The sequence below is a fragment of the Eleutherodactylus coqui genome, chromosome 2 (genome assembly GCF_035609145.1).
Source record: "Eleutherodactylus coqui strain aEleCoq1 chromosome 2, aEleCoq1.hap1, whole genome shotgun sequence".
NCBI lineage: Eukaryota > Metazoa > Chordata > Amphibia > Anura > Eleutherodactylidae > Eleutherodactylus > Eleutherodactylus coqui.
The window spans coordinates 230,923,692-230,938,220 of record NC_089838.1 but is presented as its reverse complement, the minus strand read 5'-3'; positions in this window follow the sequence as shown (position 1 = coordinate 230,938,220).

Below are 14,529 nucleotides of genomic sequence, written 5' to 3'. Positions count from 1 at the left end.
CAGCAAGGATCAGGCTGCTCAAGGGATCAGTGTATAGGCTGCCCAAGTAAAGGACCTACTGCTTAAGCATGGGTGGGACAGTAAGTTGGAGTGTCTGTTCTGGATGCAGATCAGCTAGTGACCTGTACTCCCACGACTGACGCTTCTCTCAGTGCCCAAGTGTGTCACGTATTGTGATACTCTTTCTGCAAAGTGCCGAGCTGTCCACCTATGAACGAGCTTGAGTTCCAGACTGTCTCTATAAGGGGCATTTTGTTTGAATCCAGCACATGCTCAGTTGTAAAGTTGAGACTGCAGAGTATAGTGGCTGCATAGAAAGGGGTTCTTTGAGCTTGTAATCTTTATTTGCAGTTACATTTTAATGTTTTCATGGTTTTATTCTGTATTCTGTGTCTCTAAGAGGTTTAAAATGTGATTGTTCCCATCAAGAGAAACCAAGCAATCTTGTAGATATGATACCTTTTAATGGCTAACAAAAATACATGATGTTGTTGCAAGCTTTCGGACCTCTCAGGATCCTTTCTCTAATCTAAGAGGTTTATGTATGGGTGATGTGGGCATAGCACATGGCGACTCTTGTGATAAGTTAAAGGTTTTATGAGGTTATAAAAAGAGAACTGCGAGGATCTCACACCTCAGTGGTGATGATGTGTTGTGTCTAGAGATGAGCGAGCACCAAAATGCTCGGGTGCTCGTTACTCGGGACGAAAATTTCATGATGCTCGAGGGTTCGTTTCGAGTAACGAACCCCATTGAAGTCAATGGGCGACTCGATCATTTTTGTATTTCGCCGATGCTCGCTAAGGTTTCCATTTGTGAAAATCTGGGCAATTCAAGAAAGTGATGGGAACGACACAGCAACGGATAGGGCAGGCGAGGGGCTACATGTTGGGCTGCATCTCAAGTTCCCAGGTCCCACTATTAAGCCACAATAGCGGCAAGAGTGGGGCCCCCCCTCCCAACAATTTATACTTCTAAAAAGCCCTCATTAGCAATGCATACCTTAGCTAAGCACCACATTACCTCCAACAAAGCACAATCACTGCCTGCATGACACTCCGCTGCCACTTCTCCTGGGTTACATGCTGCCCAACCCCCCCCCCCCCCCCCTGCACGACCCAGTGTCCACAGCGCACACCAAATTGTCCCTGCGCAGCCTTCAGCTGCCCTCATGCCACACCACCCTCATGTCTATTTATAAGTGCGTCTGCCATGAGGAGGAACCGCAGGCACACACTGCAGAGGGTTGGCACGGCTAGGCAGCGACCCTCTTTAAAAGGGGCGGGGCGATAGCCCACAATGCTGTACAGAAGCAATGAGAAATCCAATCCTGTGCCACCTTCATCAGGAGCTGCACACGTGGGCATAGCAATGGGGAACCTATGTGCCACACACTATTCATTCTGTCAAGGTTTCTGCATGCCCCAGTCAGACCGCGGTTTTTTATAAATAGTCACAGGCAGGTACAACTCCGCAATGGGAATTCCGTGTGCACCCACAGCATGGGTGGCTCCCTGGAACCCACCGGCTGTACATAAATGTATCCCATTGCAGTGCCCTGGACAGCAGAGCTAACGTCAGATTAAATGCAGGTGGGCTTCGGCCCACACTGCATGCCCCAACCTGACCGGGGTTTTTAATTCATAGACACAGGCAGGTACAACTCCCTATTGTGAAGTCCCTGTGGACCCACAGCATGGGTGGCTCCCTGGAACCCACCGGCGGTACATAAATATATCCCATTGCAGTGCCCATCACAGCTGAGGTAATGTCATGTTTAATGCAGGTGGGCTTCGGCCCACACTGCATGCACCAGTCAGACTGAGGTTCTTTAGAAGTGGACACATGCAGTTACAACTCCGTGTGGACCGATAGCATGGGTGGGTGCCAGGAAGCCACCGGCGGTACATAAATATATCCCATTGCAGTGCCCAGCACAGCTGAGGTAATGTCATGTTTAATGCAGGTGGTCTTCGGCCCACACTGCATGCCCCAGTCAGACTGGGGTTCTTTAGAAGTGGACACATGCAGTTACAACTCCGTGTGGACCGACAGCATGGGTGGCTCCCTGGAACCCACCGGCGGTACATAAATATATCCCATTGCAGTGCCCAGCACAGCTGATGTAACGTCAGCTTTAATGCAGGTGGGCAAAAAATTAATTGGATTACACTGTAGGCGAGGGCCCCAAAAAATTGGTGTACCAACAGTGCTAATGTACCTCAGAAAAATTGCCCATGCCCAACCAAGAGGGCAGGTGAAACCCATTAATCGCTTTGGTTAATGTGGCTTAATTTGTAACTAGGCCTGGAGGCAGCCCAGTTAAAATAAAAATTGGTTCAGGTGCAAGTTTCAACGCTTTAATGAGCATTGAAACGTATAAAGATTGTTTACAAAAATTATATGACTGAGCCTTGTGGGCCTAAGAAAAATTGCCCGTTCGGCGTGATTACGTGAGGTTTCAGGAGGAGGAGCAGGAGGAGGAGGATGAATATAATACACAGATTGATGAAGCTAAAAGGTCCCCGTTTTTTATGGTGATAGAGAACGATGCTTCCATCCGCGGGTCCAGCCTACGTATTGCTTAGGTACCGCTGCTGTCCGCTGGTGGAGAACAGAAGTCTGGGGAAATCCAGGCTTTGTTCATCTTTATGAGTGTAAGCCTGTCGGCACTGTCGGTTGACAGGCGGGTTATCCGTGATGATTCCCCCAGCCGCACTAAACACCCTCTCTGACAAGACGCTAGCCGCAGGACAAGCAAGCACCTCCAGGGCATACAGCGCGAGTTCAGGCCACGTGTCCAGCTTCGACACCCAGTAGTTTTAGGGGGCAGAGGCGTCACCGAGGACGGTCGTGCGATCGGCTACGTACTCCTTCACCATCCTTTTACAGTGCTCCCGCCGACTCAGCCTTGACTGGGGAGCGGTGACACAGTCTTGCTGGGGAGCCAGAAAGCTGTCAAAGGCCTTAGAGAGTGTTCCCCTGCCTGTGCTGTACATGCTGCCTGATCTCCGCGCCTCCCCTGCTACCTGGCCCTCAGAACTGCGCCTTCTGCCACTAGCGCTGTCGGATGGGAATTTTACCATCAACTTGTCCGCCAGGGTCCTGTGGTATAGCATCACTCTCGAACCCCTTTCCTCTTCGGGTATGAGAGTGGAAAGGTTCTCCTTATACCGTGGGTCGAGCAGTGTGTACACCCAGTAATCCGTAGTGGCCAGAGGGTCACGAGAAAGGCATCCTAACATGAAGTCCGCCATGTGTGCCAGGGTACCTGTACGCAACACATTGCTGTCCTCACTAGGAAGATCACTTTCAGGATCCTCCTCCTCCTTCTCCTCCTCAGGCCATACACGCTGAAAGGATGACAGGCAAGCAGCATGTGTACCCTCAGCAGTGGGCCAAGCTGTCTCTTCCCCCTCCTCCTCATGCTTCTCCACCTCCTCCTCCTCAACGCACTGAGATATAGACAGGAGGGTGCTCTGACTATCCAGCGACATACTGTCTTCCCCCGCCTCCATTTCCGAGCGCAAAGCGTCTGCCTTTATGCTTTGCAGGGAACTTCTCAAGAGGCATAGCAGAGGAATGGTGACGCTAATGATTGTAGCATCGCCGCTCACCATCTGGGTAGACTCCTCAAAGTTTCCAAGGACCTGGCAGATGTCTGCCAACCAGGCCTGCTCTTCTGTAAAGAATTGAGGAGGCTGACTCCCACTACGCCGCCCATGTTGGAGTTGGTATTCCACTATAGCTCTACGCTGCTCATAGAGCCTGGCCAACATGTGGAGCGTAGAGTTCCACCGTGTGGGCACGTCGCACAGCAGTCGGTGCACTGGCAGATTAAACCGATGTTGCAGGGTGCGCAGGGTGGCAGCGTCCGTCTTGGACTTGCGGAAATGTGCGCTGAGCCGGCGCACCTTTCAGAGCTGGTCTGACAAGCGTGGGTAGCTTTTCAGAAAGCGCTGAACCACCAAATTAAAGACGTGGGCCAGGCATGACACGTGCGTGAGGCTGCCGAGCTGCAGAGCCGCCACCAGGTTACGGCCGTTGTCACACACAACCTTGCCCGGTTGGAGGCTCAGCGGCGCAAGCCAGCGGTCGGTCTGCTCTGTCAGACCCTGTAGCAGTTCGTGGGCCATGTGCCTCTTCTCTCCTAAGCTAAGTAGTTTCAGCACGGCCTGCTGACGCTTGCCCACCGCTGTGCTGCCACGCCGCGCGACACCGACTGCTGGCGACGTGCTGCTGCTGACACATCTTGATTGCGAGACAGAGGTTGCGTAGGAGGAGGAGGAGGGTGGTTTAGTGGAGGAAGCATACACCGCCGGAGATACCACCACCGAGCCGGGGGCCCGCAATTCTGGGGGTGGGTAGGACGTGAGCGGTCCCAGGCTCTGACTCGGTCCCAACCTCCAATAAATTCAGCCAATGTGCCGTCAGGGAGATATAGTGGCCCTGCCCGCCTGTGCTTGTCCACGTGTCCGTTGTTAAATGGACCTTGGCAGTAACCGCGTTGGTGAGGGCGCGTACAATGTTGCGGGAGACGTGGTCGTGCAGGGCTGGGACGGCACATCGGGAAAAGTAGTGGCGACTGGGAACTGAGTAGCGCGGGGACGCCGCCGCCATCATGCTTTTGAAAGCCTCTGTTTCCACAAGCCTATACGGCAGCATCTCCAGGCTGATCAATTTGGCTATGTGCACGTTTAACGCTTGAGCGTGCGGGTGCGTGGCGGCGTACTTGCGCTTGCGCTCAAACACCTGCGCTAGCAACGGCTGGACGGTGCGTTGAGAGACATTGGTGGATGGGGCCGAGGACAGCGGAGGTGAGGGTGTGGGTGCAGGCCAGGAGACGGTAGTGCCTGTGTCCTGAGAGGGGGGTTGGATCTCAGTGGCAGGTTGGGGCACAGGGGGAGAGGCAGTGGTGCAAACCGGAGGCGCTGAACGGCCTTCGTCCCACCTTGTGGGGTGCTTGGCCATCATATGTCTGCGCATGCTGGTGGTGGTGAGGCTGGTGGTGGTGGCTCCCCGGCTGATCTTGGCGCGACAAAGGTTGCACACCACTGTTCATCGGTCGTCTGCACTCTCAGTGAAAAACTGCCAGACCTTTGAGCACCTCGGCCTCTGCAGGGTGGCATGGCGCGAGGGGGTGCTTTGGGAAACAGTTGGTGGATTATTCGGTCTGGCCCTGCCTCTACCCCTGGCCACCGCACTGACTCTTGCAACCTGCCCTGCTGCTGCACTTGCCTCCCCCTCTGAAGACCTGTCCTCAGTAGGCTTAGCAAACCAGGTGGGGTCAGTCACCTCATCGTCCTGCTGCTCTTCCTCCGAATCCTCTGTGCGCTCCTCCCTCGGACTTACTGCAATTACTACTACCTGAGTGATAGACAACTGTGTCTCATCATCGTCGTCCTCCTCACCCACTGAAAGCTCTTGAGACAGTTGCCGGAAGTTCCCAGCCTCATCCCCCGGACCCCGGGAACTTTCCAAAGGTTGGGCATCGGTCACGACAAACTCCTCCCGTGGGATAGGAACCATTGCTACCCATTCTGGGCAGGGGCCCGAGAACAGTTCCTGAGAGTCTGCCTGCTCCTCAGAATGTGTCATTGTAATGGAGTGAGGAGGCTGGGAGGAAGGAGGAGCAGCAGCCAGAGGATTCAGAGTTGCAGCAGTGGACGGCGCAGAACTCTGGGTGGTCGATAGATTGCTGGATGCACTTTCTGCCATCCACGACAGGACCTGCTCACGCTGCTCATTTTCTAATAAAGGTCTACCGCGTGGACCCATTAATTGTGAGATGAATGTGGGGACGCCAGAAACGTGCCTCTCTCCTAATCCTGCAGCAGTCGGCTGCGATACACCTGGATCAGGAGCTCGGCCTGTGCCCACACCCTGACTTGGGCCTCCGCGTCCTCGCCTGCGTCCACGTCCTCTAGGCCTACCACTACCCCTCAGCATGGTGTATTACCAGTAGTGCAGAAACAGAACGCTGTAATTAAATGTGCCGCTTATTGGCCTGTGGTTGGAGGCTGACTTCGCTTACGGAACTCACAGCAGAGCCAGGAAAGAATTTTGCGCAAGCCTGTAGTGAGACGTAGGTGCGTATGACTGAGCTAGTGGAATTCACAGCGCAGAAGCAGTCAAGTGTCCAAAGGCCACTAGTAGGCCTTAAGTGTTTTGCTTCTATTTTTTTAAAGGCTGAGCTGAGACAGCAGACAGATACTGTAGGCAGCGTATATATGTATACTGTTTCCCTCTGGACGGGATGACGGCGGTGATGTAACGGGCAACGCAGAGCCAGGAAAGAATTTTGCGCAAGCCTGCTGTAACACTTACCCCCAGCAGAGACGCAGTACACTGAGGACGGTCACAGGCAGCCCAAATAGATTTTTTTTTCCCAATTTTTTGGGAAAAAGCCCACTGCCTATATAGATAGTATATCTCTTTCACCTTTTTCACTGTCCCTGCCTCACCACTACTGGCCCTATACTATGTAAAATTACTGCAGACTGTTTCCCTCTGGACAGGATGACAGCTGTGATGTAAGGGGGAACGCAGAGCCAGGAAACACTTTGCGCAAGCCTGCTGTAACACTTAGCTGCGTATTAACCTTTCCACTGTCCCTGCCTCACCACTACTGGCCCTATACTATGTAAAATTACTGCAGACTGAGGACGCAACGCTCTGCACAGCCGATATAAGAAAAAAAAAAAGTGCAACACTACTCACAGCAGCCTCAACAGTACTGCACACGGTCAGATTTGGCCCTAAGAAGGACCGTTGGGGTTCTTGAAGCCTAAAATAACTCCTAACACTCTCCCTATAGCAGCTCCAGCATCAGCAGCACTTTCCCTGATCTATGTCAGAATGCATCTGTGGCGAGCCGCGGGAGAGGCCGATTTAAATACTCGGGTGACACCTGATCTCGCCAGCCACTCACTGCAGGGGGGTGGTATAGGGCTTGAACGTCGCAGGGGGAAGTTGTAATGCCTTTCCTGTCTTTCTATTGGCCCGAAAAGCGCGTTAACGTCTCAGAGATGAAAGTGAAAGTAACTCGAACATCGCGTGGTGCTCGCCTCGAGTAACGAGCATCTTGAACACGCTAATACTCGAACGAGTATCAAGCTCGGACGAGTACGTTCGCTCATCTCTAGTTGTGTCACATCAGCAAGAAGGGAAGAACTTTCTCATGGGAAGGCCACTACACCATGGATTGTGGGCAGCCGAGTTATATGACTGCGCCATTGCAAAAGTCCAGAGGTATTGGTGTGGAGCACGCATTGTGCCTCCAAAGGGGTTTGCGCCCTAGATTAAGGACTGAGAGCTATTCTATGTGCTGTGAACTTGTTCCTGCTGCTGACCGTTGTATTTCTGAATTATGAGGTTAGTGTAATAAAAGGCTTAGAGCATGCAGCAGTTTCCTGAGTCTACTTACCAAACCTGCTACCAGTGATGGTGTGACTGGGCGTATTTCACCAATTAAGGTGCCCTTACCTTTAGAGCCTATGGAAGGCCATTACTAATGGAGCCTCAACTTGAGTCACGTTCAGACACTGGTATGCTGAGCCACAAAACTGCAACTGTACCCCCTGTACTTATTCCAGAAGCAGTGGCTCCAATCATGCCTGCTGGCAGAGGTTTTACAGTTGGCAATAGTAATGTGTCTGTATATGAGTGCTCTGTTGACTATATATTACATAGACAATACAACTATAGATTAAGAGACATATTTTATGTACATGTTTTCAGGGGCAGACAGGGCAAGGGAGCCCAGGGCCTTTTCTGGCATGCTGCCAACTCAACAGGCCACCACTTCCACGCTTCAATCAGCAGTATTTATTCACACAGTCCTGTCTACCATAACCTGATTTCTTCCCTCATCTCCAGCTCAGTACAAAATTTGCTAAAGATGAGAGAGGAGTCAGGTTATTCTCTGTACACGGTGTGGCATCAGACAGGATTGTACAAAGAAAGAAGATAGTTCTGATAGGGCTGTTTAAGGTTAAGGAGGGAGAAATGTAGACTGTGGGGGCCACAGAAGTGGCATTATCACTAAGTGTGGTGACAAAGGGGGTATGATCACTAAGTGTAGTCACAGAGTGGGCATGATCACTAAATGGAGCAACAGAGGAAGCTCTATCACTAAGTTGGCCACTATTACTAAGTGAAACCACAGTGAGAACATTACACTAAATGGAGCCACAGAGGTCACTATTATTTAGTGGGCCCTCTGAGTGCCGCCTTTTTGAGCCCACCTTGTAATAGTGACCCTTCATGCCCCATTTAGTACTAGTACCCCCTCTGTGACCCCATAAAGTAATAGTGCCCTACTATTGCTTTGTACAGGCAATAAGAGCAGAGGGAACTATCACTTTCTGGGGGTACTAGGTATAGCAGCAAGTTGAGGAGATTACACAGTGAAGAGTCATGGGTGAAAAAAGTTTTCATGGTGGTATAGGCCCAAATAAGAAAAACAAAAACGGATGACTCCAATAAGAGAAGATATTACCTGTGATTACTGGAGGTAACCATACTATAATCACTATTAATATATAGAACTGGTATCTGCTGTATCTAAGCCCGCTGTGTTATAAAACTTGTCTTATGATAGATATGTATACTTATTTTTTTATTTTGCTTTTTTTTTGGGGGGGGGGGGGGGGTGAGCAGGCACATTCTTGCCCTCTGTATTCTGTGTCCACACATGTACTCCTTGTGTAACTTTATTCACACCATAATCTGATTAATAAGCTAGGCTAAATCGGGCTGGAAAATGTCTTTTAATTATCAGGATTTTCAAATAATGTTTTACAGTCCCCATTCCCAGGTATTATTAAATAAAAAAAACTTCAGTCCTGAAACGAGTAGAACAAAGTCCTTCTTGCTTACCAGGATTCAATTGGGCCCTTTGGATAAATGTTAAGTCTGTGGACATCCTGTTTGCCAGGGTTTATTTATTAGTAAGTCTCTTACTCGCTACCCAGTTCTCAGGTCAGGATCACTGTGGTCTCCTCCAATGAGGTAAATACCTGATAGGCTTGATAGAGAGAGGGGACCACAGCAAAACAGGTCTCTGAATGGTTGCACTTTTCTCTATGCCTCCTGCTGTGATAACTGACTGTTTAGCTTTCTATTGCAGGAGCTCTATACTCATAGGGCTGCAGCCTTCCACACTAGTCTGGGGCAGAGGCGTAGCTAAAGACTCATGGGCCTGGGTGCAAAAGTCTATCTTGGGGCCCCCCAACTTTTCTTAACCCCTTAACGCAGATGGGCCCCAATGCAAAACCAGTAACAGAGCCCCCAACTATAATGTCATGGTCATGGTACTGGGCTCCCTATATGAAGAAGAGAGGCCTTATGGGTCCCCTAAGGCTCCTGGGCCCGGTTGCAACCACATTCCTTGCATCCCCTATAGTTACGCCAGTGCTCTGGTGAGTATCCCCTGCTCCAGGAGCAACAGCGTTGCTGTCTTTCCTCCTCCGTGCCCATGCACACTCTACCTCACTTCTTGTTCACCCTAGGAAACCAGCTTGATTTGCCCCTTCCTTCTTTCAAAATAACAGACACTAAATATCAGTTTGTTTAACTTAACAAAAACAAGGAATAATTAGTAACAAGAGGAAAACAGTTCCCCTCTTACACCTTCAGTAATCATTATCCATTTTGCTGTAATATGCAGCCCACTCCTACCACTTTGCAGCTTTTATGAGTACTTTACTCCACTAAAATCATATTTAATCAAATTGCAATTAATCTAAACACATTCTTTAAACAAGTAGAAATGGGCTGACTAAACAGTACATTTTTATACACTTTATTGACTGAAAAGGTTTTTGATTAGTGTTTCTCAATAACAACATAAATTCTATATTCATTTAAAAAAAAAGCAAATCAGCTGTGGAAGTGATAAAACATTAAATAAAGGGCCGACCTCTACTGATAACTGAGTATCCCAAAACTTATCTTCACTACCATCTTATCAATAGTATAAGTAGTACTTATTCACAGACGGCAATTCTTTAATATACTTCTAAATACCAATGACCTGAAATGATCCCACAATGGTAGCGGGGCTGAAACGAATCCATTATCATCGTTCTGCAAAATTCTAAACTAACCTTTTACTGAATTCATTTCTACGTTGAATTATTCAGCCGCAACTCACCAGAGCTCAGCGCTAAAGAGGAGGAATTTGCATGAACTCTGTAAAGTGGCTGTATTTGTGTGTTAGACATTTAATAACTTCTTCATATAAAATAAAGGCTGAGCATATACAATACATTTGAAAAGTCTTCAGACCCTTTCACTTTTTTACATTATGTTGTGTTGTGGCCTTGTGCAAAAGCAAACATACACATTTTTCTTTATCATTCTGCACTCAATGCCCCATGATGAAAAAAAGAATGTTAGAAATCTTTGTAAATCTTTTAAAAATGAAAAACTAACATTTTACATTGTTCATAGATTTACCAATTCCTAGCCATTTTATATAAAAAAAAGAGCCAATCTAATAATCAATTGAGATTTAGGCCTTATTCACACGACCATATATACGCAGCTATTGCAGCTGCATCCAAACATTGCGACCATCTGAAGCATTGGATTCCAATGTATTCATTCAGATGAGCAATTTTTGGGTGCGTAAAAAAAATCGAGTTGGCAAAAATAGCACATCGGTGACCAAAAATGGTGGCCGATCTTATATGCAGCGTCAAAAGATAGATATTTCAATAGCGTCAAAAGATATTCATTTCAATAGGGCTTGTGGAAATAACCAAAAGACTACTGCTCGGCTATTTCTGCAGTCCTATGGAAAGTCAATGGAGTGCGAGTTCACTTACCTGACCAGCGGTCCATTCAGTTTCCTCCTCATTATGGGTGGTGATGTGACCCCGCAATGAGGGGATAAGAGATCATTTATAATTCTGGTAAACCCCTTTAAATATGGTTGAGCAGCAATACAAGGCACAAGCCATGGATGAGTGCGGTACTAATTCTGAAAAAAATGCGGATCATATTTCCTAACCTCAGATTAACCCTTCATTCCCTTCCCGCCCCATGAATTACATATACGTCATGGGAGGGAAGAGGTCCCCCCAAAATTCCATACATTTATGGCATGTAAATGGCTGATGGCTAGGTTCACACTGGAATGGCAGAGATTGGATACATAACACTGATTCCTGCCATTACCCTTTTACATGCTGCGATCAATGTTGAACAAGGCATGTATGGAGTTAACAGAGGTAGAGAGCTTTCTCTGTGAGGTCATGGGCCCCCTGATATCAATGGAAACATACATTTTTATTTAAAAGCCAAACAGCCCCGTCCATGAAAATCAAAACGTTCTCAGTTTTTAAATGCAGCAATGCCAAAAACAGATTATTCCCGAAAAAGCGTTTTATTGTGCAAAAGTAGAAAAGCCAAAAAAATCCATATAATTTTAGGGTCATTATAATCGTACTGACCCACAGAAAAATGTTGTCATGTCATTTATACCGCAAACTGTATGCCATACAAAATACAACTGCAGAATTGATGTGTTCTTTCACCTTGTCCCCCTCCAAAAAACAAATTTGCTAAAGTTATGTAATACAATATATGTACCCTAAAATGGTGCCAATAAAAACTAGAGCTCACCATGCAACGAACAATATGGTCATCCTGATGGAAAACGAACAATATGGTCATGCTGATGGAAAAATTAAAAAGTTACTAGAGATGAGCGAACGTACTCGGATAAGCACTACTCGTCCGAGTAATGTGCTTTATCCGAGTATCTCCCCGCTCGTCTTGAAAGATTCGGGTGCCGCCGCGGAGCGGGGAGCTGCAGGGGAAAGCCGGGAGGAACGGAGGGGAGATCTTTCTCTCCTTCTCTCCCGTCCGCTCTCCCCTGCTCCCCGCAGCAACTCACCTGTCAGCAGCGGCGCTCCCCGAATCTTTCAAGACGAGCACAGCGGTACTCGGATAAAGCACATTACTCGGACGAGTAGTGCTTATCCGAGTACGTTCGCTCATCTCTAAAAGTTACGCCTTTTGAAAAGTGGAGATGAAAATCCCCAGAATAGTTGAGTCCTTGAGCACTAAAATAGGCCGCGTCCTTACAGTGCTAAGTATATCCAGGATAATCAAAGGGCTATCCTGAAATCCATGAAGCAAAGCAAAAACTGTGCAGTCCTTCCCTCACTGCAAAGCGCAGTATTTTGGCAGAAATACAGTCCATACTTGCTCTTTCCCAATTGTAACTTAAGGAGGGGTGTTAGTCTTTTTGCCTCACGGAACAAAAAGGCTAAAACACCTGCCTAAGACAGTCATAGTAACATAGTATGTTTGGCTGAAGATAGACAATGTCCATCAAGTTCAGCATGAACCCCTCCCATGTTGATCCAGAGAAAGGCAAAAAAAAAAAAACAATAGGGCAAAGACAATTAGCGCCCTAGGGGAAAGAAATTCCTTCCCAACTCCATAATGACAGTCAGAATGATCCCTCAATACACTATATAAAATATAGAGAATAAAAAGTTAATAGATGCAAAAGAATTCGGTGGTTCATCTGGTCCTTTTCCCTTGAGAATCTTTTGTTCCCACATCGCCATTGAATTGTCCAAGGTTTACATAAAAAATGGTAACAAAAGTACTAAGCATTAAAATATAATCTGTATATCTGATAGACCTTTCTAAAACCAATTATTCATTTTCAGCATGAAAACACCATTACCACAAATTGCCATTGCTTTGGGAATAACTGGAGGAGATTATACAGGAACTTGTCACTACTGTGATTTTAATAGGCTCAGGTTCCTGACTATGAATAGGGCACCAGGTGATACGGCATCCTGCTAAAGCTTTTATATATTTTAAATATGACATACAGGGTAATGAAGCTAACAGATGAGCCATGCAAAACGAAGCATTTTTGCCATTCTCAGCTGCATTTGATGTGTACAGATGGAGCAGTACTATGGTTTATACAATAAACATCAGCATTTTCCAAATAACAGGATACCCAGATAAAAAGTGCTGATTCTGTGGTGTTTGGTATTGTTCGGAGTAATGATGATTTATGAATCTGGATGTATGCATCTTGATTACCATAAGCCACCGCTACCAAGAGCAACATAGAAAATAGATAAAATACTTTGATTAGGACACTGGAGAGCTGTAATTTAGTTACGTCTTTGATAACAGTACTTGAACTCAATTCAGTGACTTCGACTGAAAATAGCTAAAATAAACACAATGCCCATAGAAAAAGAGAGGCAAAATAGCGGTATCCGTATCGGTCCTCATAAAGCTAGGGTAATGGCTTCCAGAAGCAGTGTCAGAGTAGTATCATCAGGTTACAAAGGAAAACGTGAAAGCTATATTTAAACCGCAATGTATATTTGAATCACTCCAATATATTTTAATGCAGGCATGATTTTCACTTCTTCCTAATTTAATGGCTAGGAGTGGACATATTTACATAGAATATATTATTAGTCAATTTTTGACATGGGCTTTATATTAACTTCCAATGTTGATTTTCAGTCGATTATAGATATTTTCTGCATCAAAATCTATTTATGACTATAGGCAGGCATACATAATTGTTAATACATTGTAGGGGAGAAATGAAGAGGGAGTAGTATGATTATTAAAAGGCTTGACAATTCCTATCCATATGCCCTATTACAACATACGGATGTCGTTGGGTCCCCTGCTTTCCAATCTAATTTTAACATAGCATACACACTCCGTGGATAATTTGTCAGAATGCCCAGGTGGGAGGGAAACCAAGAGGCCCTGACCATTTGACTGTATGAATATTTCTGATGGTTACACTGCTCAGCATAGTATTATCCTAGGCTAGAATTTTCCTGCTCAACCACAGATTGTGTTATTTTAAAGCGGTTGTCCATTCAAAAAACTGTGGTGGCTATTGTTACAGGAGGAAGTCCCGTCCGGTGATCATGTGATCTCCACTGCTCGCCCCACCCCATGGAATGTGATAGCTACCTGCTCCTTTCTACAGCTGAGCTCTTGCGCTGTAGAAAGGTGCATGAAATTTGTGTACAGATACCACTGTCTAGTTCCATCTAGGGCAGGGGTGCACAACTCTAGTCCTCAGGGGCAGATCATGTTTTTAGGAAATCCTATAGTGGCAATGGCTGAGGCACTAACAATAATCACATCACCTGTGCAATACTGAGGGAATCCTGAAAACATGACCTGTTGGGCTCCCTTAAGGACTGGAGTTGTGCACCCCTGGTCTAGGGGCTGGGACAAGCAGAGGGGAAGATCATATGACCGGCAGACAGGTCGTCCTGCCACAATGATAGCTGCACAAACTTGAGTCACATGATGCTGGGGTACAACAGGGTTCATAATCTTTAGTCAAAATAAAGGGTAATTGGTAAGCTACTTATTGAATGACCAGTAATACTTTGCTTCATATTTTTAGTTGAATGGACAACCCGTTTAAAGTCACTGATTACTTCAGAAAGGTTTTTGATCTGGGGATTATTCTGATTGCCAAATTTGGAGTTGGGAAGGACG